At 37.9% G+C, this 26,098-nt stretch overlaps 1 protein-coding gene and 1 long non-coding RNA gene across 2 annotated transcripts in view; one reads left to right on the top strand and one right to left on the bottom strand.

The window, feature by feature from the left end:
* Nep3 (M13 family metallopeptidase neprilysin 3) overlaps positions 1–7,556 on the bottom strand; it is a 122,101-nt gene extending 114,545 nt beyond the window's left edge. The window contains exon 1 of the mRNA XM_087351109.1: positions 7,534–7,556. The gene's annotated coding sequence lies outside the window, so the exon portion shown is untranslated. The remainder of the gene's footprint in view (positions 1–7,533) is intronic.
* Positions 1–19,343, top strand: part of LOC110827861 (uncharacterized) — a 74,319-nt gene extending 54,976 nt beyond the window's left edge. Inside the window, exon 3 of the long non-coding RNA XR_002542492.2 lies at positions 18,659–19,343. This is a non-coding gene — a long non-coding RNA (uncharacterized LOC110827861). The remainder of the gene's footprint in view (positions 1–18,658) is intronic.
* The last annotated feature ends 6,755 nt before the right edge of the window (positions 19,344–26,098 follow it).

Genomic DNA, 26,098 nt, shown 5'->3' with positions numbered 1-26,098 from the left:
AGATGGGGCTCTATCTCCGTCTTCAGGTTCCTACTCAGTTGGGCCCATTAGATAGAGCTAATCCCTATCTCCGGACAAATTAAAAAGTGAAAGTCCCAGAATAAAAAGGCATTACCACACCACACACACACATTTGTCCGGAGATAGGGATTAGCTCTATCTAATGGGCCCAACTGAGTAGGAACCTGAAGACGGAGATAGAGCCCCATCTCCGAAACGTCGTTTTACGTTTTATTACCAGACGATAGATAATATCCAAGTAAATATTTATTCAATTGACTCTTCACCATCGTCAAGAAGTTTTAGATTTGGCATTCTTTATAATTCCGAACACCTCAACGACTCTGGTTTACGTTTATTGCAAGCACAAATCCATCAATAAAAAGCCGACATGCTACGACTGACGTTTGTGTTAACTACAGGCACAAACCTAATTATGAAAAACCGGTCACTCTACTGATTCGCCTGACACATGACATACAGTCAGAAAATATGCTTCCTTATATTTAGTTAAATATTCAATAGACCCTACATTTTAAAATGTTTTTGAACTAAAAGCTTCAGATCATAATACGTTTTATTTTGCAGTGCACCAGTCTCCTTTACCAAAACTTAACAGACTAGGCACCTATTAATACCCATTGAATAATTCTGGAAATTAACAACGTGGACAGGAGGATAGACATGGACGTGACCTCTCCATTATGTACACACTTTATGTGCGTCAAACAGATAATTCGTAAAAATAAACTAGCCGATTAGTTTTCGGCACTACGTCTGATAATGAACGTGAATGTGACAGACGATTTTCTCGTCTAGCGCCTTATCGCTAAACAATTGAATCAGGGATTTAAAAGCTCTCGAAAACTGGCAACCTAGTAGATAGAAAATGATGGCGCCGGTGCCTTTATCAGATTGTGGATTCTATTTGAGTGGCTGACAGGTCGCTTTAGGCTTACAATGTTCTAATTCTTTTCCGTTTCAACGCAAATTAAAGATTCTCAATTTTATGTATAATTTGAGGTTTTCACAGCGGTGAGTATGAAGATTTATGTCTTCTGGGTTGTTGCACTGTGTAGTATGGTCGATGTTTACCAACGTTTCAGAGGTCATACTGCCTCCATCATCAGGGTGATAAATCGCCCTGATGACGGGATTTTGCTTTGAAATAGGCCACGACTAACTCCTTCTTTCTCCCTGCAAACATTTAACTAACATGTTATCTTCCCATCCGCCGCACGTGTTCAGTTGAAACAATGTCGTCAAAGATCTTAACAATCAACGAATAAATTAAAGTTATGTTATGAAATGAATTTAACTGGCAAATTATTTTCGATATTAAGATTAGTATAAAACCAAATCTGTGGCTTAATTTGTCGGACATTATGTAGTGTCTTGAGTCATTTATTCCCTCTTTCACTGAAACTTTCGTGATCAAAGCTTGCATGGATGGAGGTATGATCGTCAAGCTCTACGTTCAAACCAAAAGCCCGTAGTTTGAGGAACTTCCCCAAAGTGAAAGCCTATAAACCACCGAGGTAATTTTGTTAGCTTTGTGGTAATATCCTGAAGTTCTAGAGTGTCACTTAGATTTATCGTGTATCTAATTCAGTCTCGCAGAATGGCCTCAAATTTGAAACCACTAAACTTGAAAATCTCGTGAAACAAACTATCAACCCTGATATACAAATAACTGATAAATCCTCATATTCTCAAAAATAACTCGTTTATAAATTGTTACCAGTCTAAAGGATTACCACACATGCAATTACAATATGAGCACATTTGCAGAGCACCTGGGTCCACCTCATTTCATGCCAGCTTCCTAGCTCCGTGTCAATGACGATATTTGGGCTGTAAAGAAATATGGATTTGTAGGCACCAACCTTTCAGAGAGATATACTGTCTCTATCTTCAGGGCAACACGAAGAGCGACATGGACAATACAGTACCTTAAAGCTATATTCTTCACAAAATAAAATAAGTTAACACGATTAATACAGGTTAATACGATCACGAACAATGGTTCCGAAACAATTTAGTTCGAGGCGCCCTTGAAACGAATAAAGAAATGTAATATACAAATTCAAAAACTTACTTAGAAGCATATAGATGTATATGAAAATATCTTTTCTATGAAGTTCTGTGTTTGTAATATGACGTAGACATTTTCTTATCAATTTATATGTATTATAATTAGACCACCAACTTAACCGAAAAATGCTACGCCCCTCGGAATTGGCTCACACTTTAGGAAACACTGATATAAAATAGATATTACCACCTCCGGCCCACGAACCAAATCCAGCAGTGAATTTTAGTTTCTCAAAACCATGGTCTAGTCATTTAAACAATTTTTGTTTCGTTTTCTAATTTCCAAAATTTGCAACTCCTTTCGCTAGAGTTGACAGTAAAAGTCTTGGTTCAATGTCGTTGACGGTAAATTTTAGTGCGTATTTTATACAGATTTCGGAAGAAAATCGGACAAAAAACAACTCTTCATTTAATTTCAAGAAGGGACATAACGAAATCTTAAATTTATATCTTAATTGCGTCATGTTTGTGTTTTATTGATACAATATTTTTATTTTCCGTCTATACACAAACTTAAAATAATGTTGTTTAAAATTATCTGAAATTATAACATTCTCAGTAGACACTGCATCTTGTTACATTTTTTTTTTTTTTGTATCGACGACATGTTTCAATGTGTATCACATCATCATCAGGTCTATCAATTTTAATATATTTTAAAAACTGTAGTACATTTTGCGTTGCGTTTATTGATTATTTTAATTTATTTAATTTTAAGTTTTTGTCTCTTCCTTTTGGTTTGGAGGTTGTACTTGGATGTTTATATCGGGTTGTAATTGATGTGTTGTGTGTCCGATATTAAGAGACGGTAAACTGCAACTGTTGTCGTCGATACAAAAAATGTAACAAGATGCAGTGTCTACTGAGAATGTTATAATTTTAGATAATTTTAAACAACATTATTTTAAGTTTGTGTATAGACGGAAAATAAAAATATTGTAGAAATCTTAAATGTTTAAACTGATTCGAGGTGCGAGAAAATTCCGAAACATTTTGGTACATGATACGCATTGGTATAAATATGTTAATACGGGGCGATTTGAAAGTCCATGTCCACCTGCTAGAACAACAAGTGTTTAAGCTGGACTTTATATACACTTCTCGTTTCCTACAATTGTTTTTACAGGAACAAATGGACTTTTGAAGTACTCCCCATTCGAATTTTAGTCGTTTCGTCTTTTTCCAAGAAGACCAAACTGATGATCACCATATCATACTTAGGAGCGCCCTTAATCGTCAAATAACAAATTCCGTCAAGGATAACCTCTCTTTCTTCATACAGCTGCACATTTGTGGGCATTTTTTGCTATTAGTCAACTATACCTAATAGTGTTAAAATTCCTGAGTCAAGGTCACCCAAATGACCTTGCCCATTTTAAGCCAAGTTAAATCCCTACATCACTTACAATATTTGCATCTTTTTATTAGTTTAGTCTTGTTACTACAGTCACAGAATCGTATAAGGAAGGCGGATAGACGAGTAGTTCCACTGCAGCGAAATGTGTATAATCTTCTGCAAATGTTAACAAACAAACGTGTATTTCTGTAAAATTAAATGCTGAAGAATTCAGGTTCATTAGGGATTAAATCAGAACTCTTACTTACTGTGTTCAAACACAACTGCGTATTTTTATTGTTTATTTGTAGTATATTTAACGACGCTTTCTCCAGTAGCTTAGACTGCATAGCGTCGAATGACAGGATGATAATGAATAATGAATTCGAAAGGATAACTGTGTAATAAGAGTAAAAAGGCAAAAAATGCAAACGGAATAAACGTATTCTCGAAATGCCCAATTTAATATTTTTCAAATATCATGTTGCTTTATGTTCATTTCTTGTAGAGTCACAATTTGTTCTACTTGTATTTTTTTAAATGTACACCACATTGAGCGAAAAATGTTAGTGATAATGGGATACAGGATTAAGATGTCATATACGGTCTACCAACTTCTATCCGATAAACCGTTTTTGATAAAATAAATAACACTGGATTTGAGATCCGTACTAAGTAGATATTTGACTGCACCCAAAAGAACAAAAATCAAATTTACTAATAACTTAGGGGGAAGGCCCCAATTTGAAGTATCACCAAAACATCGAAGAGTTTCTTGAGATAAAATATACGGAGGGACAATCTTTATTGCCCCGTTTATGTACTCAGCGAAAGGCACGCTGAGGCCTACAATAAAGCACACCAAGAAACTTCTAAAAACGATCTACATTCTGCGATTGCACCCTAAAATAGGTGACAATATTTATTTGTCACCGCTCCCGATTAATCATTCACGATAATACCGCCCCTCTCAAATTATGCTGCATAACATATAAAATAAAATGATTACTGTTAAGTAACCAAGGTATTGATTCATCATGGTCTCTCATTTTTATTTGCTAAGTTTGTCCACGTACGCCATTTCACCTCATAGAAATGACACCGTTAAAAATTTGCTTTCTGTAAGCCTGAATGAACAGCTCTTCAAGTACAGCTACAGGATTCTTTGCTGTTACGATATTTATCCATTTATTCAACTTACTAAATCTTGCAAGTTCCTTTTGTAATGTGAGGTAACGAGAATTTTAATATTGTTATCCTTTACTGAAATTTTACACGAGCTTAGAAAGGGTCAGATATTTCTCACCCAATTTTATAGACTGTTGCTACAGGGCACATGACTACAGAACCCACATTAAAGCTTGTTCTAACTCCATAGAGCAGAATCTTTCAGAAGTTAGCAGTTGCTCAGCTGGTGAAGAAATTGCCATCCTCGTCTTTTATGGTACCCGTGTCCACAAGAGGTTCACCGCCTGTCCCTATCTCGAGCCAGATAAATCCTTCCACTATATGTATTTAAGATTCACTTTTTATTTTATTGAAATCTGCGCCTACAACGTACAAGTGGTCCCTCAGAAAGTTTAATTGTTGGAAAATCTCGGTAAAGACAGAGAACTGGTAGGACTATTCAGGATGTTCGGGGATAGTAGACAGGCTTTCGTACACATGTTTGCCTTTTGTGTATAATTCTGTAGAAAAGAGTACTTTGTTCATAATTCCATCAGGGTGCTTATTTTTAAGATCAGTTGCTTCAGATTACATTTAATTGCTTAGGTTCACAAATTAACTATATTAACTTCAACGTTAGTACCTTCATTACCCATGTTTTAGAACTAAATTACGACAAAAGAAACATTTTTCATGTTGTTCGTGACATGAAGAGGTTTAAATATGAAAATACATTATACAAAACGATTCTTTCGGGATCTAATGTGTCCTTTTATTTATGACGAAGAACACTTATTCCTCTTGAGTGAGTATTGTGGTCACGCAAATCACAGGTGAAATAAAAATGAGAACTTGACTAACATACATAATGTTATCTCCTGTAGCCTAAATTTCATTTCCGGAAGAAAAATTCAATGGCTCTTAGATAAGAAACAAGTGAAAGCGAGGACATGTCGAGTTATCTGCCATGTTCACAAAACTTCCTTTAGTTACAAAATGGCAGTATTATCAATCAGGCAGGAACTAAAACACAGTTTTTTAATTACAATGTTTGACCTCTGTTATGATACAGTACCCTGTGCCATGCTGTCTATGATTACTGATACATGCACCACAAACCGACCACATTATCAGCGCAGTGCAGTGTACATCTGCCAATTATTCAGATCTGGAACATTCACTTCGCAGTATCGTATAAAACGACATTTTACAATATACTGGGTTGTCTGCCTTCAAGCCACGTTATGTGGGTGAGTGGTTAACGTTAGGGCCCACAGCGTTATAGCTCCCAGTCAAAGGACCTTCGGTATCAGAGTCGGTCTAGACCAGCGTTTCTCAACCTTTTTGCCCTTGCGGAACCCTTGAAATAATATTCATGTCTCAGGGAACCCCTACATAAAAATTATTATATATCATTATTGATATCTTTCTTTCTTTTTTATAAACTTAAAGTTCATAAGGAAAACTTAATATATTTTTTCTGATAGCTGGTTTACGCAAAAAATTACTTACGTTTTTCTCAAGTTTATTGACAATACAAAAAAACTGAAATCAAACTGCCTGTTCAAGAGACCTCATACGGAGGTTTTCATTCACACAAAAAATAAACATAAATAACCAATATCGTATATAACACATATAAACAGAACGAAATCAGATAATAACTACTACAATAACTAAATCGTTTATTGACAATGTTAAAAAGGCATAAGATAAATCAAAGTAAAATGTCATATAAACAAATATATGTGTCAAGGAAATGTTATTTTTGAAGCCAATTTAAATAATAAAATTTACTTTTCCAATGTGAAAACTGTGCTTGTCTTTTGGTCCACAAATACTTAATTCGGGGTCGAACTTTAGATAAACACGCACGGATTTCATCTTCAACTGAAAGGAGACGATTTCTGTCTTTGGTCTTGATACTTGTTAAATAAGAAAAAGCTTGCTCACACATGTAAGAGGTTGAAAACTCAGCAATCTATTTATTGCTTTCCTATGAATGGCAGGATACTCTTCTTTCACAGAAATCCAGAACTTGTCCAGGGATAGGTCAGTAAATCTCATCTTGAGTACAGCTCCTGTACACTGACCACTAAAGGCGGTTTCACGCTAGCGCCGTATAGACGTCGCTAAATATATTTCTAATGATTATTATATTTCTAAATGACATAACAGGTTGAAGACTTTATTATAATACCCAAGAATTTTCCGAGAATATGTCGTACGTGTATAGTAAAATTACGAATATGAAATTAAACATAAAAATGGCTTAAAAATACATTTACATATGATTAGCCTATTCATCACTATTTCTCGCGGAACCCCCGGCGATTGCTCGCGAAACCCTAAGGTTCTGGGGAACCCCGGTTGAGAAACGCTGGTCTAGACGCATACGTTAGAACGAAAACCCTTTACACCTGCGGAGAATCCGCTTCTCTTTCAAATATAGGAAAACAACAAACGAGATGTTATGAACTCCTCAAAGACTCTGCTCATTTAGTTAAAATTTAAATATGCAGGTCAATTTGACAAATACACAAAGATTCTCTTAAAAATAACCTTACTTTTATCTCTTTTTCTACTCCCACAATAAGCAAAATATTTCCTAACAGAATTTAATATTTTAAATAAAATTATATTGCTATAACAAAAATTTCTGCAATTCAGAATCTACACATTCATATACGACTTTACAGCTCAAATTTATATCAGTTCTTCTAATTAAATTATGTATTTAATCATATATCCTACCTCCTGTCCTTCAGCGATCATCCAAGTCATACATTTTTCATACGTCAACAAAAGCAATTATTAGGTACAGTCGTAACAAAACAGATATGCACATAAGCCTACATAGCATATTAACAACTTGAATGAAAATACACAAATAATGAAGGAAAAAGTACAAATCAAGTGGCTTAGTCTTACCTTACCTAAGTTTGTAGAATCCAATGTAAACGAAATCTGAAAAGAATGAAAGACGATTATGTAGACTATTAAAAAAGTGAAAACTCTAACATAAATAACGTATGCATATTCAAAGGCGACGTCCCGTAGAATCGTTTTGTCATCAATTTCAGGATTCAGCTTTATATTCGGAAAATACAAGAACTGACGACTACAGAGACATATTAACAGAATGGACAATGATAATTTTCTAAAACGCTCTGTTAAGCTAAATAAAAATGACAGGCGTGAAATCAGGACGGGAATGGGTGGAGTGTAATAGCCAAAATGCAAGGGAACAGACAAGAATGTGCCGTTACGTCTTGTATTTGCTTTGCTCATAAGGAAGGTGAGCTACAACGTACATTGCATCATCGTATTTGAATATCTGCTCTTGGCCAAAGCAGTGTATTAGGCCGAATTTCCTCATAGCCTACGTGTTAACAAATTTTCTTCTGTTAGTGATGGAACTCCACTAAGCATGCTGGCAGGTAGAGACTGTTTATTTTAACGAGTCTGCTGTGTTCTGAGTCGAACCGAGATACCTCAGGTAGTAAAGTGACCAGCTATGGATCAGACAAACGGGGTAACACACAGCCTTCTAACCGATGGACAAAGTGTCTCTTTCCCAGGGGATCTGAATCTAAGCATTTATATTAGTATAAAGCTAAGGTTAAGAATGAGAGGAACTTCACTTCCATTCTACCTCGTGGCTTGGCACTTAGTCACCGGGACAACTACATCTGTAACCATATTCTAGCCCATATTGTCAACTACAGATCGTCCTTTAAATAATATTTAAGTTTCCAATATAAAATGTTATCAATATACTTCGCCGCTGAGAGTAACACACACATGACCATCCCGCAAGGTTTTCTACGCCATGTTAAGTTAAACAATTAACTACTGGTTAGAAAATGTAGCTCCATCAGCACACCAGTACACTTCCTTCTTCCAAGCGTGACATTTCAATAAGGAAGGCTCCTGATTGCTTCCAGAAGGCCATGGACCATGTCTAAAGACCAGTAAAATTAAATGTACTCTTTCATGTACTATTCGCACAATGTAAAGAAAATGAACGCGCAATATAAAGTTGTCTATGCAACCGTATATTTCAGCTGCAAAAATACGTAATGTATTTGATGTTTCATTATTAGTATAACAGCACTAAACGCTGCGAGGCAAATTTAATTTTAGTTTATATCGGTCCAGTAGAACAACTTTATATGAGTCTGAAGCCGAACTTTGTCAACACTCAGAAAAATATCTCATCGTACAAAACTGCTAAATAAATGGCATGTAGATAGCCCACATCAGCAACTAAAATATACATTCTTCGACCGGATTTCCTTAAAAATAAACTGTGCCCAAGAAATGGAATTGCTTCTTTCTTATTATCCCGCGTTCTACAGCTTATAAGTAATTTTATATTTATTTATATTTTAAATGGATCATTCTTGAACAGTTGAACAACTGCCAGCTGTTCCAGGAAGACTACACCATGCAGTTCGTCCGTCGACGTGTTGATAAATTACGTTACCGAAACAGTACAATGATCGGTAGCATTTCGTACGAGATTACAGCAACGAAAGAAATAGAAAATGTTACACTGTACCAACCTAGTCGTTTGGAATAGACAGTCCCAAATTAAGATACATAAATCGGTTATTAGTACAGTGATACGGAAAGACTAATGTAAGTACATACAAACGCCATGTTCAATGTAAAATTTGCCATGCTTCACGTGACTTGTCAAAACGCATGTCTGTCAATGCAAAATACCAGAGATATCGGCGTAATGTTCCAAAACAAATCGAGTATGACCTTCAAGATGAAAGCCAAAATAACATGTAATTTGAATAATTCGCGTTATCATTTAAGAAAGGAACAAACTGGCATAAAATCTATTCACTGCACAGAACCGTATATTTCAACCGGCTATCCCCGGAACCCAAAAATTACGAGAGTATTATGTGGTGTCGAGAAGTATATTAGGGAAAAGAAAAGTGTATATGAAAATAAAACGAACCTTTTAAACTAATATTCCAGTTACTACTATCATGTTCACATTTCCAGCGCAAGAGGTGTTGAAGTACAGTGGCAGCCTACCGTAATCTGGATAATTTTCTGAGTTTCCTCGTTTTGTGGATATAATTATGTACATCCCTATAAAACATGGACGGTTTTGGGGATTCGTCATATCACCTACTGACAGCTGCCCACACCCTGCGCAAGGAACTATAAATAGAACACGATACAGTAACTAAATGTTAAAATATAATTTCCGTGAAGCTTAATTCTCGAAATGTTTCTGTTTTAAGCCCCTAAAGATTCTGGATACATTTCAATCCTTTGTACAAAAAAGAGGTGGAGTTGTTCCTGGTGCTTAATTAAATACCACGAATATGTATGGGGGCGTTGAAATGCAGAACGCATTATTAACCTCAGCATTAGACAGAGATGGACGCCTCTGTTGAATTACCCCCGGGGTAAAACACCCGATACCTATTTTATAGGAGGCTGGCTAGGCCAACAGCCGATTTGGATCTTGCTTTAAATTTACCACATACAGACTGAAGACTGGGTAAATTTACTAAACCTAATGAAGCACTGATTTCTTGAAAACTGATGAACCATCCGCAGTTTTTATTTATAGACTCTCTTTCAATGCCGGAATAACTTCGTCTGTGTTAAATATAAAGAAAGAGTTTGTGAATATCAGAATGCAATATTATAAATTCTGCTAGAAACAATTGAACAGGAATTAAATATATTTCTACAAAATAATATATTTTCAACTTTTCAACGGTAATTCGTAAAAACCAAATTCAAGTGATTAGGTGAGAGTAGTGTCTGTTTCAGTAAGAATAGTTTCATTAATCCCATGTATATAGAGATCACAAACGAAATGTTCAATATGATAATACAATAGTAACTAGCTGTACCTGTGTTTTCGTCTCTCAGTTATATCATGAATGTGTATATACATATTTTTAAATTTATTTGTTCCACTCTGCATCCACTGTGGGAAACAATGTAGCTCAGTCACAAGTGACTTAATCTATGAACCGGACGGCAGAATTTCGATTCCCGACAAGGCCACCGCGTCCGGACAGGGTATGAGGCTCATACAGCGTCCTATCGAACAAGGACAGAGGGTTAAGAGGGCCGAAAGGAGGTGACCACTCATCATCTAGTGTCAACATTGAAAATACATGGAGCTTTACCTTCACTTCTCCACACACATCTTCATGGCGTCGTGCTCAAATAAGCATCAGATTTTGTCTTCTCTACCAGTACCGAGATAAAAAATACGCCCTCTTTGTTCCTAATTTTATTTCCAGGAGTCTGAATGATTTTATACGCCAACACATCACTGTTCCGTTAAAAGAACACTGGCGTAACTCCTATCCCATACAGAAGGGCTTTGAAAAAATCTGTAAGGTACCACAGTCGTTTACGTTAATCCTGAGTTTAAACATACGACGAGAGTTTGTATAATTCATAAGTTTAACCCAGATTGTAGTTCACGTGCGGCCAGTAGACCAACACGTGTTTCTACGTCCAGCCGTGTCTGTCTTGTGAACAGGATGCAATGACGTGAGGTAAACGTGTGCTGTGGTACATGGATGATGCCCCGATATTTCGTAAATTACTCATCCAGACTCGTAGGATGTAACGTTAATTTTCAACTGTTCATGAGAGGGGATATTTTAAAATGATTTCCAAAGCTTTCGGAGAAAGATTGTAAGATATAAATAAGCAGTAAAAATGCAGTTTATTCTGTCCGCATGTGCGTTAAATTTCAGCGGCCTTATTGAGGTTCCAACTGTAAACACTGAAAATGTGTGCTGAAGATTCCAAAGTTTTCAAATATAAAAATAATCTGCTCTGTACTCGAAACCAGTTAGTTTGGAAAAAACAATCAAAACTGTAGAAGAATCTGTCGGCCTCGGTGGTTACTCTATTTCGTGTAAATATTCCTCATGTAACACACACTTATACTAAGAAACCGAAAGGCAACAATTTTTGTCTCCAGACGAATTTCTTCGAAATCATACCCTATATACCATTCATTACCATCTTCCCATCTCATTCGACAGTGCGAACTACGAACTCTGCGTTAAATAACCCCAGAATCATCGAGGCTATAAAACATAAATAAACAATAAAGTCTTGAAGACGACTCTTTTCTGGAATGTTGAGTCGTGTAGTCTGGTAGAAGTCTACGGACGTTTCATAGGTATCTGCTGCCCCCATTATCAGGACAGGTAGAAACTCTGAAACATTATACTTGTACCAAACACCTTCATACTTGTCGTCATGAGAAACTGAATCTCACCACCAGAGTCGTCTTTGAAGTTCGTATCAGAGCTGTTTATACATCTATTTAGGATTCGAACTTTATAATCAGTTGTTAAGAATAAAATGACAGGTCATTGTGTGATCTGATATACTATATATGACGCATACAGAAATTCGTTGCCACGACAGAAACCGTGACCGCAGACTTTGTTAACGCAATTATTCCTAATATTTAATCATCCTTACTAATCAGACTATACGAATGACAGGAATGGACAGCCTAAAACAGACGCATGTTAGGAAAATTAATGACAATTAATCTACGCATTTTCAATGACGAGCAAAATTCAAGGACAAAGAAAATGATTCGTGTGAATTTATTAAACAAGTGAAGTTCAACATCTGTAACATGACGTAGCTGTTCACATGCTATTATCACATAACTACGACGTGGTCTGTCATTGTTTTGTTCTCCAGAAAAATGCAGATGGCGTGTTTTAAATATAATGGCTGCTGCGCACAAATCCACGTAAATAATGTTCACACCGTACTGATGATGAGTGACAACGATGAGCCAGTACTTTTCCTATGGCAACAGTTTAAGAGGAAAATTACGTGCTCATTATTCTAAATGACAAGTGGGGTTCTGTTGTATTTTCAACTTTGGATATTACCTCATATGGTGTGTGAAACAATATTCATCCTTACTGGCTACATGTTACGTAAAGAAAACAAAATTTGTGTAGTGACGGGAAACAAATGGATACATTTATTTTGTCCCTTTTCCATTTAATTAACAATTTGTGCCGATTTCAATAACTCTACATTTAATTAAAAAATGTAGATAATATAAATGTAGTTAAATTATTACATTAAGCGATGGAATGGCCATAGTTCCACAAATGAAATGGACTACTAAATATGGTGGAGGATAAAATAAATTATAAGAATCCGGACGAAGAGTAAGGAAAATGTGAAACAGACGATTAAAACAGTGTTTGAGGCCCATACAGTCATTAGAATTTCTGATCTGTAGGCACAACAAAAATATTGGGAAGAAAAAAAACAGGATAGTTTTAAATGACGACTGAATATAACCTACGTGAGGGGAAGTGATTGCTCCCTGTTTCAAACTTTTCAAGCTCAGAGTTCGTCCACATTTCCAAAATTCACCTCCTACCTCAAAGGAAACACAACACGTCTCATTACAAACTTACAATGTTTAATGCTGTTTAGACAAATAACTGATGTTTGTTCTGAGAATCAGAAAATCCATAAATACATTATGAGGGAAGAACACAGTTACTGATTGTTAAAGTATGTGGTAAAAATAATTACCATTGTTATTTAATTGACTCAAGTGACCTTCAGACATTGTCTTGAAGAACTAAGAACACTCTGAATCATAATACTCGGTCTGTGTGCCGAGATATGAACAAGAAGTAGAAGGCGGCATCATTCACCATTACACCACCATGACGGGTAATTTAATTTTCTTAACATGGGTGCATAATAAGGGATTTGTCCTACTGAATTCAGTTCAAATATTTTTAATGGTGCCAACACAAAGAATAAAACACGAAGGGAGCACGGGCATGCAATTACAATTAACATTTAATGGTCTAATTCTGTGTTCGTTTCGCTCATATAATTAAAACACTAAATAATATCATTATTAATTTATTATGCCTGTTAATCTTTCTATATAGTTAAAACTTCTTGAAAGACGGCAGACGACATTAGATATTGGAAGAACTTAATGTTCAGCTTTCACAGACTAAAATTCAACGGACGTATTTTCCACACTTCTGTTGATAATAATATGAAACGTGTCTGATTTATACTACAGGGTAAGTACATTTTTCCAATTTGTTTACATGCAGACCTACGGATTTCTGCAAACAGCGTTTTAACGCTAGAATGTAATACACATTGAGTTTAATTTAATAGAAGGGCGCTTTATGGAAATTTGTGTCTGTGCAAGATAACAGTCGACGTACTGGAGCTGTAACTGATTAAACGTTGCTGAGCAACCAACAGTTGCCATGCCAACTAATGCAAATAAACGCCTACACAGTAAGAAGGGACCACCCTCAGTACCCCATCAACCAATCGACACCTGCAGGAAAATTTGTATTTCTGTATGCTCTGAAAAAATCGTTTATAAAATTTGCGCTGACGGGAAGCAGAAAGAAGCCATTTCCTAACTTCTGTTAACATGCAAGCGTCATAAATACGAGCAGTATGTTAAACTGATACACATTCTTGGACATTTTCCTTCGCTCTGGTTTTTATTCTCCTTCAAAGAACACGTTCCGGAAGCTGGCGGTTTCCTTTCACATGTAACCGTACAGTTGTGTCTATCGGAAAACGCCGTTCTCGGTTCAAAGCTCCGTCCAACGGACTCAAAGTAGGCAATTCGCTTTCTGTGCTGCCGGTGGATTGTGCCTTTTTTGTTCTGCCAACTGCACTTAGTCGTAGAAACAGGCAGCAAAATGAACAAAACAAAGACAAATAAATATAAGTAAAAGGAAAACGAATTAAAGGAAGAAATGAGGAAATAAAGAAAAAACTAAAATGGAGGAAAACTAAAAAAATAAAGAATTAAAGAAAGTAAGCAAGAAATATGGAAAAGTAAAATAAAAAAATATACAATACGCCACTTCTGTATCAATATAAGACTGCAGCGGACGGTAGCCTTTAAACTTATAAATTTTAAGCATAATGAAATACATATCGCAGATATTCATTTCCTGCCTCTAGACCAAGAAACATGTGGACCAAAATCGAAGAATCAAACAAAATGTAACGCAATGTAAGCCCACACACCTGCATTAGCGACATCTTAGACCAAGCAACTCACATTTAATTAATCACGTTAAGTTCCGTCTACGTTAGGCTTACATGTAAACAAATTATTCTGCAGCTTAAGTCAACACTCCCCACGCCACGGTCCAGTTGTTAGAACTCCTAATTCGTATTGGGTTAGATCCCGGGTTCAAATCTCGGCTAGGAGACCGACTACTGTGACTCTCGAGGTATTCCTCAGTCCTAGATAGTTAAACCACATCCCCTTCCTTCTTCAATTCTATAATCATCTCCATGGTTTAGCCTATTATAGACTGTTCCGGCTCCAAGGAATTTTCTGTTTGAGTAAATAGGATACAGCACTCTGCAGTTAAAATTGGTCATTCTTCATTAATAATCCTTCCATTCGACGCTACATAAATTATTCTAAACAAGTGAAGGGATCGTTATTTAAACCAAGAACAAAATAAAATATCGGTACACTTGTACTCTATTAATAGTTTTAATACCACCCGTGTTTCATTCCTCAATTAAACAGAAAAAATTTGCAGTGGCTTCAAGTATATTAATGTGACATTTTTATACACCCGGCTGTTACATTAAACGGAAAAGTCTAAAGATGAAAACCTTACTGCATGGCATCACCCCCTGACGGTCAGCCCAGTCCATTGCCCCGAGTCGAAGAACGAATGCAGTTAATTTGAAAGGCAGAAGAAATGTAAAGCTTCATGCGTGTTGTACGGTCAGTGGCCTTCGGACAGGCCTTGCCTTCTCCAGTGTTCGGATTGAATGTGCGTAACACAATATCCATTGTAATAAAGAACGAAGACTAAAATTCAAAAAATAAAAAATAAATAAAAAACTGTTGCTTGTTAAAAGTTGTGTGATGCTTGGAATGGGATGATGGCGTAGAACATTGGCTATGGTTGGAAAAATTCCCAAGCCTACTTTTATGTAATGCACAGAAATGAGTTGGAGACTTAGAGGAAGAGGACAATACTGAAATTAATATTAGTGAAATGGGTTTGTGAATATGAAAAGTGACCGAGTATGTGGCCCACTGACAGACAACGTAAAAAGTAAGGCAAAGCTGTGCCACTATACGCAATTTATGCGCTTGGGGGGAGAGGAGATATAGCTCCTACTCATTCTTAACGTCGGCACTAGAAGGGGGTGAGTGGTCAGCATCACGCCCCGGCCGTGCTTTACTCTCGGGAAAGGATCCCGGTACCCACTGGATAGGAGGCTATGTGGGCCACAGAACCTGTCTGGACGCAGAGACTAAAGGAAAAATCCTCTGCTCCCGTCGGGGATCGAACCCATTCGGTAGACAGTCACTATACTGACTGAGCAGACAACGTAGCGTAAGTAAAAGCAGTGTGTGTTTGGAGAACCTGAATAATTTTCAGCTGCTCAAGGAAAACACTGTGCCGTGGAGTCGGGTAATTGTGAAATGGGGCATCTCCGAAATTAATGCAGTTCGTGCACCTCGTTCCGAACCAAGGTATAAGAATTTGGGTATTAAAATACTTAAGATACAATACGATGAAACATACTTTACTTCAATTTTACTACTGCCCTGAGTATTCTGAATTGTGTATAAATACAATACAATTTTCATAGTAATCTTTCACCGTATGTTTTGCTGCAATATCGATTTAGATTCAGTAAAGCATACAGCCTCTTAGGTTAAAAAAGACCTTCCGTCCTTCCGTTAGTGATAGCACCCAAACGTTTGGACCGATTTCGTTCAAACACGGCACAACAAACATATGCTACATTTGTTGACTGTTGTTTAGTGTCGTTAATTGTAAGGGACACTTTACTTACTAACCTACATAACCTTCTATGTATATTTTGTAAACCTTTCAAATATTGTTATGGAACTTGACATACATAATCTTAGGAGTATTTTGTGCGGGTTTAATATACTTTAATGCTAATTACATTACTGTAATGTGTAAAGAAACGTACCTTTCGATGTCGGCCAGTTTACTTGTGTATGCCCCATAGTATTGATTTGGCTCGACTCGTTATTCCTAGGTTTATGGAACAGGACGATACAGCAGGTAATAACCGGTCAAAAAACATAAAATGTGGCGCTGATCTCCCCACTGCAACACATGTGTAATTATTATACAGGCATACCTCGTTTTATTTCGCTTCGCAGATATTGCGTTATTTACAAATTGAAGGTTTGTGGCAACCCTGCGTCGAACAAGTCTATCGGCGCCATTTTTACAACAGCATGTGGTCATTTCGTGTCTCTGTGTCACATTTTGGTAATTCTCGAAATGTTCTCGCATTGTTTTTTTTTAGACATAATGCTATTGCACACTTAATAGACTACAGTATAGTGTAAACATAACTTTTATATGCACTGGGAAACCAAAAAATTCGTGACTCGCTTTATTGCGATATTAGCTTTATTGCGGTGGTCTGGAACCGAACCCGCAATATCTCCGAGGTAAGCCTGTACTGTTCTTACAACTCAGATGCTATTTTGGACTGTTGTGCTACACCGAGCATGCGCAGAACGTGTCATACTACCCGCCTTCCTTCCCATCCTCCAGGCCCAACCGTCTGTATGACGCCAAGATATGTTAAGTGAACAGTACCAACTATACTGTTATAGTAGTGCTTTTAAGACCTACCATGCCTTATGTAAACATTTTAAATGGTAATTCATCCCCACCTATTCGCCAGCCATTTCCACTAACCTCTTACAGAGGAAAATATAGACTTCTCTTTAGCCCAACAAGTACTTCCGAATTTGAGTATCACTAGGTGTGGCATGAAAGATTTTTGTATACATTGTATATTTCTACAAAAATCGTTCCATAATCTTTGCTGAGCTCATGCCCTGTCACAGACAAGTATAATCTGCTGAGAAATCACGAGCACGCTTACTCAAAACGGCCGTTCCTTACTTGTAATCAAAGAAACATTTGAATGTTACAGACTTGCATGCGCGAATATTAATTGCACATGTAATTTCAGAAGGATCAAATGGATGAATAAAGACATATTACGCCCGTTTATAAAACTCCAATGATACAAGAAAAGGACACTTTTTAAGATCTCTTTTTAAATATAAAAGCATTAATTCGATACAGTTGCTGATAATCTTGTAATCACTTCAATATTAAGGTTCATTAAATGCTAATGACAAGGAAAGAATTTGTGGTAAACATGAAAGAAAAAGTCTGCATAATATCAAACTGCATTATTTCCAACAACGTAAAGAAGTCAGACAACAATACCAATTACATTACGTGTATTTTAGGGGTAGTCTTGTAAAGGTAAATTAGCGCAGCCTATCTTTGAATTTATGTGGGGTGTCATTCATTCATTAATCTACTACCTCATTTTAAATTCATCATGTATAGTGGCGGATGTGAGGAACAAAGCGCCAGGGACCTAAATCAAGTTGGTGTCATGTCACTCGGCATAACGGACCACGTAAAACCACCTGAATCAGGACAACCCGTGGCCCATTCAAAATTCGAACCGCGTGTAGTAAAATACGTCAGCAGTGCTACCAGTCGAGTTATCCTGTTCGGTTTACAATGCTACGCGGAGTTCTGCGGATTTCAGCGTGCACAGGTTGTGTAAGTGTGATAAGAAGTAGACACAAATGATGAATAATGATGTGGAAGAAAGTGGCTCTTACCTATCTGTAAGTAAATCCCAATATTCGCCTCAGAAAACTAAAAACAAACACACGAAAACCATAGATTAACTTCGTGTTCTGCCCAATTAGCCCTACGCCGTACACGCATTTAGGCCTACACCGAGAGGAAAAAATCGGATTCAAACCGTTTATGTTAACCGTGTTAGTCCGGCTAACACTGTGAGAAACAAAATAAAATGTTCAGTGGCACTTTGTTAACAACGTGTCGAGAACTGATCCTGAGACTTCCCAGATACGAAGCTGGGTTCTTCTAACCTCTCGCCGTAAGTCTCGCGTTTTTGAAGGCTGGTCTTTCATCTTTGCAGATGGTTTCATGGCAGCGTTTAGTTGTCGTACGGATCGTCGCCATGCATGCAGACCTGGTGCGCAGTTGCAGAGTGGGTAATCTCCATGTGCAGAAGCCTAGCTCGGGCCCTGACAAGACGGACCGGACGGGCCCTGCAGTAGCTCCTCGTCTACATAATAGCGAATTTGGGTCACCGCCACAGCTAAGCGGCATTGATTTGCTGCTACAGGCTGCACTAAGAACTGAGTGTACAGAACGTTCAAGAGGAACTACCCCAACATTACTGACCTTTATCACGCACGAAAATTGTAAAGCGATTATTCAACCAAGACATAGTTCCCTTTGAAGTCTAATATTAAATGCATATCCAAAATGATTTAATAATCAATAAGTCTGCGTATTTGTATGTTTCGTTTGCTACTCACTGTGAACAGGGAATATTTCCTTATAACAAGCTGATATGTGTAATGGTTAACGGTACTGTTTTCTTTGCAATACGAACTGAATTATTAAATGTTATATAGGCTGCCTGGGAACGTTCGTAACCCTAAACCAACTTTATACCCCCCCCCCCCCAATTTATAACAGTAGTGCTTATCGCTACTCCCCCCCCCCCACTTTCAAATCTCTCATCTCTCTCTTCTGCTTCAAATGGTTAATTAATTATCCGAATAAAGAGCGATTATTTCCTTAAACAGCGTTAACCAGTTGATCTTTTTAATGGTGAAGTGTGGTGTTCTCTTCGCGGTACGGACTGAATTCTTAAAAGTAATTCAGACTACAGAGCACCATCAGTCTGTTTCAGGTACCCCGGAGAGTCCAGTCCACACGCTGTCACATCGCCCAATCCCCTACGCTGGACCGACTGTGAACCAAAGGACACAGGACGGCTACGGCAAGTATATGTAAACTTTTTTGTAATTAGGTAAGCAACGAACCAAGTTGGTCGTTTCTTATCCAAAACCTATCTATGTAAAAAATAAAATAAAAAAATGTATCAGTTTTTAATAAAGGAAGCGCACGGACAGAGGCTACCGTTAGGGCTCGCGTTTTTAAATGCCGGACTGCTGGCTAGAAGTCAGCACGCATCCGGAAGGTCCTGCGACCGGCCAACTCGACCAAGGTTTTCCGTGGTTTTCTCGGTCCTAGAGCAAATGCTAAGTTGGTACCCAAATTCCACGTTGTTCTGCCTCTCATGCAGCCCTCCCAGTGTTAACATCAAAATTCGGCTCTATAGTAGCCCCCCCCTCCCATATTAACGTAAAACTTTTCCCAAACGCCGCCCTTCCAAGGCCAATATCAAAATTCAAAATTAACGAAAAGACCCTGATCAACCTCCCCCCTCTCCATTTCTTACCCCATCCTGTCTCCTTCTAAATCCCTTGCCCTTACTAAACCTATTCATACCAGAAGGACGAGCGGGCATTGCCTAGGGACCTTCTAACTATAAGATGCTCTTTCCCTCCCCCCTTAAAATCGAAGTGTCCCTCACTTCTCCCCCTACCAATTTCTTCTTTGCAAATTCTATTCGTTTGTTATCCTTCTTAACTTTCTCTCTCTCTCTTTCAGCTCTAAAGGGTTAGAACATTTAATATTACGTGACGAATGTGTCGATGCTATATAGTATGAGCTCTGACGGCGTCGGTAAATAGAACAAATAAATAGCCTAAGTAGATTAAAAATACACCATCTTTTACATTGGGGCTAGATGAAGCTGTTTTAATGAAATCTGTGAGACGAAGACTGTCGCTAGAAAATGTGAATTACTATGTAAAGAAAAGTAAACATTGATAGATAAGGAGAATATGAAGACGTATGCTGAAGTGGATATACAAGTATATCTCCACGGTACTGAATGGTGTGTGACAGCTTCTGTCTTCGTCTATCTCCGCGGAAAGAGCCAACGGTAGAAACTGGACAGGAGGCCGGGTAGGACCCAGAGTCGATCTGGACGCGATGACAAAGATAAAAATCCCTGTCCTTGTCGGGAATCAAACACCAGTCTTGGATGATGGTGCTCAACTAAACACCACACTATGCAGATGTATGGGGAAGTGAAACCTAGGCACTAGCTGGAGGTGAGTGACCAGCTTCACGCTGCGGCCGCTTTACCCCCGAGAAAAAAATCTCTGGCTCCCACTGAATACGAGGTTGGCTGGGACACACAACCGGTCTGGTAAACAGAATCTTCAGCACTGCCAGGAATCAAACTATTATCGCCCCCGTCTCTTACTTTGAGGTTATATCAGACGAATAAAAGGTAATCGCAATCTGTACTCCACAAAATCACGTACATAAAATAGTGACTGTTATGCATTTGTTGTGTTAGACAGTCTTCTTATAGGCCCATATGGCTAGATCGAAGTACATGAAGGAGAGTACTTTCTTCGCAGCAATTCTAGTCTTCTGATAACAAGAACTTGATTACGTATCTCAGTTTAATGTAACTGTATGGGACTGAAATGCAGCTTTTTACAAGAGATCATTTAAACTTTGCTGCTGCTGCTTCTTATTACAGCGATATTTTTATGCTAGATAATATTTAGATAAGGTTATTTAAAGTCAACAGTTGGCAGCTTAAGAACGTCTTCGTTTTGATTTACGACCCAGATTCGTTCTTAATGCGCTTATTAGATCGAACGAAAGGTTAGAATATGATAAATACTCTGCCTGAAATATCCAACCACCCAAAAATAATAGTCACTAATACTACATAATCAAAGCACTCCTTCTAGTCTACCTAGCAGATTAACACAGCGGTGTATTTGGGATGTGTCCCTATTCGAATTTCTTCAATGGAACAGTGTGTTCTGTTATATTTATTCCCTGCCACGCGAATGGCCGCTTCCTTTCAAATCCTCCTCTACTCATCATCAATAATCACCTCCACATCACATTCGACGCTCTGATGTGCCACTAAATAGCAAAATAACTTGTCAATCCACACAGTGGATTGTTCGTATCTGTAACTTTACTTTAAAGTGACGTAGGTTACATTTAAGTTGCTTCCAGGCTTAAATGTTGATAAATTCATACTCTGCATCCGACGAGTCAAACTCATTGTCTACGAAGGGCCGCTTAAAAAAAGAGGTGACAGGTCCGGCAGAGGGGTCACAAGGGTACGAAAAATCTTACAAGCTTAAGTTTTTTTTTCGTTCCTCTGTTACCTCAGAAAGACACATTGTAAATTTCATTGTAACACAATTCCACTTTATTTAACTGAAATACAAACCATAGTGTACACATAACCCGAAGGGGGCAGAGAACTTTTCCTCTATCCCTTGGGTCCAGACCGGCAGTGGGGCTTACCCAACCTCATGTCCAACAGGTACCGCGGTCATGTCCTGGGGGTAAAGTGCGGTTGGGGCGTTAGGCTGACTACTCACCCCTAACCTGTGCCGAAGAATGGGTAGGAGCCATTCCTCCCCATCCCCCAATGTCAACTTTGGCATGTAACAGGATGGCTTCAGTCTTTTATCTAATTTTTTAGTACACACATAATCGTTTGACATGAACATGAAACTTAATTTTTTTAATTGGGAAATTTGGGCCACACATCGCGAATATTTCGGGAACTCAGTCGGGCCACATAAAATGCAGAAGAGGGCCACGAGTTGGCATGTCAAGTGTACATAGATGTTTCTGCAGACTTTTAGCTAAAGGCTACAAAAACTAGTTAATACTATTCTTCGCAATTCACATCAATCAGCAATGCAGACGTCAGAAGAATCGATTGTTAAATTTTCCATTTATTTGAACAATATGAAAATCTTAACAGCAGCCCAAGCGAAGGAAACACGCAGAGCGCAACAGCTTATAAAACAGGTTGATAATGAGCTTATGTTTCACCAGAGCAGGGCAAATACCATGCTTTTACCATGCTGACATGTCAACACGTATACCCCCTGCTTACTTCCAGAAGGTTAGCTGCCTCACAGTGGTTATTACATGTAATCTCATTACTTGCGGTAATGGATACGCCTTGTCACGTAAGAGCGCATTCTTGTACTGACGCCCCAGAAGTTAACAGTCGTATAACGCCAATGAAATCTATTTCAGACCAAAATACGTTTATTAGGGGAAAACACGGAACCATGTAGGTTTCATGTAGTATGGAGTATAATATTTAACAAAACAATGCACTCATGAGAAGATGGATTCTTAGGCTCGGTTACAAAGCCATATAATCTGGTAGAAGTTTGCCGACGTTTGAGTGGTTCTTGCTGCTTCCATCATCAGGGCGATGAGTGAGGCAACAAGTACTTCTGAAACGTTTGTCAGACTACACGGCGCTGCAAACCAGAAGAAAGCAATCTTCACGTTCGCCCAGTGAGAACCCTAAATTACGATGGCGTATTTTATAACCCTTTCACTTCCTAGGTTATGATGTGTCAAATGGTAGGATTATTTGTGAGTAACTTCCTAAACTGGAAAACACGTTAGAAGCATCGCTTCTGAACTAAGCCTGTTTCAAGATCGTATCCCGAAATGTTCCAGAAGTTACTGAGAAAAAACACGGAAAACCTCGGTCTAGGTACCCAACAGCCAACAGATATTTGAACCGTGGACCTCCCGAATGAGGAAGCAGGGATGCTGACCACTCAGCCGCGACACACGATGAATGTTTTAATCCAGTGACAGGTGCGCCTTATTGCAAAGGGTGGAAATCTAATGTACGGCAAAGGCTAATATAATAACTACATTATCGCACATGGGACCCAGAGCTTCCCGTACATATTACAATGCGTATATTCGTGCTGTGTAATTAAATTAGATGCTGAGGCGACAGCAACGGAAGTGTTTCGGATCAAGACTTTTATATGCAGGTTGTTATAAAGGAAGATCAAGAACACTGTATTCTCCAGTTCTCCCACGAATGGCCATCGTTAACCGCCAAACAGTCAAAATAAGTTACAAAAGTTATTAACTTCCAATCTAGGTCAGTGAAAATACAGCGCATGAAAAATTAAATAATTAGTCATTGCAAAGTGCTCTTAGTAGGCATATAAAGTGGTTTATCCACGAGAGAAAAGTTTGGTAAAGCTCAGATTATTCTAGTCATGATGATAAGCCAGTAAATAACCTGTCGAGTTTGTTGCTGTATGTAAAATAAATCAAGTAACAGAAATTAATTACAATTTTCTAGCGAAATTTGAGATATTCGCTTGCTGTGTCGCAAACTGGTAATGTGTATCGTCACAAGCGTCGTTCTTCTTTAAAACAACGTTAGGAAATCAATACATTGATCGTGATTCCAAAATAAGCGCAGAAAGAGAGCAGTGCAGAACTATTAAGAGATGCATAACTACAGTAGGACAAACTTTGTCGATGAAAGAAAAATATAACATAATTCTGATAACATGCTCATATTACTGTCATACTGTGAAATGGATATTACCGTTATCAAACAATACTAACAGTATAGGCTATACAGTATCAGCGAATTTCAGAAGGCTTCAGAAATAACGATGTTCTTATTGCCATCAATCAAAAAACTGCTATCAGTGGCAGGAAAAGGCTTAAAAATGCGACGTTTCCTTTGACGGGTGCACGCGTAGTTTTGTTAAAAAACAGAAGGCGAGCTGTTGTATTTATTTGCGACTAACCTTCAGAGCAAGGCGCCAAGCAAATTTATATTCTTGTTGCTCCGAATTCCGCCATGGGTCTTTTATAATAATTACACATTAAGTGTTATATTTAAAAGTAATTCGAGGTAGGCAAGACACAGTTAAATCATTAATTTGATCGCAGAGAAATGTTAATATTTGCTTTAGGTTAGAGATATTGCCACAAAACAGAATCCTGCGATTGTTACTACAAACACCGAGGTGGCAAATGCTGGTCACCATATTCTGATATTTTCCTTATTTGCTTTTAAACAGAGACATTGTAACTACTTAAGCTTAAGTACGAATGTGGAATTTTAATTACAGTCGAAGTATGATTGATACTTTACAGACTGTAGTGGCTTTGGTGAAGATTATGTGTGAGCACATAATTCACCCAACTCCGAGAGGGTTAACATCATCTGTGGCAAGTTGGTGCTGGCATTTACTTTGTTGCTCAAAGTTCACTGGCCTCAAAAATTCGGCCGAAGCGTATGTCCAAATAGCTATTCTGCTCTGATTGTGGGATGAAGGAATGTGTCACTTCGGATGGCAACCATCTTGAAACAGAATAACAGCGACAATTCGAAAATTCCGTTGTTCTAAGTTACAAATGAAAAGGTCGATTCGTCTGTGTAATATGCGTCTTTTCGCCACTGTAAAGATAAGATGGTTCTTGCCGAAATGTTGCTTTAGAAATATCGAATTACTCTATCATCAGAGCAAGTTCCCTGACGATAATTTTGTGAAAATAGAATACGTTAAAACGCGGTACCTGCTTCAATTTATTATGCTTCAGACATTATCCAGCACAAGGCTTAATTTTAAAAATATATGTTTAAAATGAGACAGGTTACGTCTCTATTACAAGACTCTATAGGCTAACACTAATAATTTATTAGTAATAACATACTCGTGAGTAAAAGTCCTGTTTCTCCTCGTAAACGCTGACTTATTTATTTTCCTTTCCTCCAAAATTGTCCCTTCGATACTTCACGCATAGTATCTCATTTCACATAAACGACATTTTCAGTTAGCACTTAGACGCATTCAAAACAGAACAACTGTACTGCACCTGGTAATCACTACTTTTGCTTCTGATAAAAGATATTTATTAACTTTACGATAAGATTTGGCTGCAATTCTAGTATCGAGATCCATCTAATAACTGACGCGGTTGAAAGGACATGCTAATGAATTATACATCCCTATAGCGTATTACTGTGTGGCATCCGGTCGACTCAGAAACAGTTTACGCACGAATAAAAACACAAACAATAAATATTTTTTGAATACCGATAGCTATAAGTGCAGCGAGTTCATTGATAAAGCTGAACGCAACTGTTACTTCCCGGCAGAAACTGTAAAATAAAAGGTAAGTTGAGTTTATTTTTTTGTAGAGCGATACGTAACTCTTATGAGGAAAACCTAGTGTTTACCTTTGAATCATGCAGTTCCAGCTAGAAGCCGGGAAGTGGAAACATGTGTTACAATAAAGCAAACACACTTTTCAAATGTATTATTTGCAATTTTGCAACTCTGACTTTCATGTTTGCTTACTACAGATACAAATTTAGTCACGTACGATTTGAGGTTTTCACGGCGGTGAGTTCGAAGATGTGTCCCTTCTGGATTGTAGCGCCGTGTCGTCTGATCGAAGTTTACCAAAGTCTCAGACGTCCTTGCTGCCTCCAGAGTGACTTATCGCCCTGATGATGGAGGCAGCAAGGAACTCTGTTACGATGGCAAACTCATACAAGAATACACGGCGCTACAACCCAGAAGACAGCCACATTCAAATTTAATCACATTAAAACAATTTTTCCTGGTAGTTTAACCCGAAGTTCAACATG

This window comes from Zootermopsis nevadensis, unplaced genomic scaffold (assembly GCF_977971745.1).
Source record: "Zootermopsis nevadensis isolate Lab colony 2312 unplaced genomic scaffold, Znev_1.0 Znev_ptg000018l, whole genome shotgun sequence".
Lineage (NCBI taxonomy): Eukaryota > Metazoa > Arthropoda > Insecta > Blattodea > Termopsidae > Zootermopsis > Zootermopsis nevadensis.
Note: the sequence above shows the minus strand (reverse complement) of the source record. Positions and strands in the feature narration are given on the sequence as shown.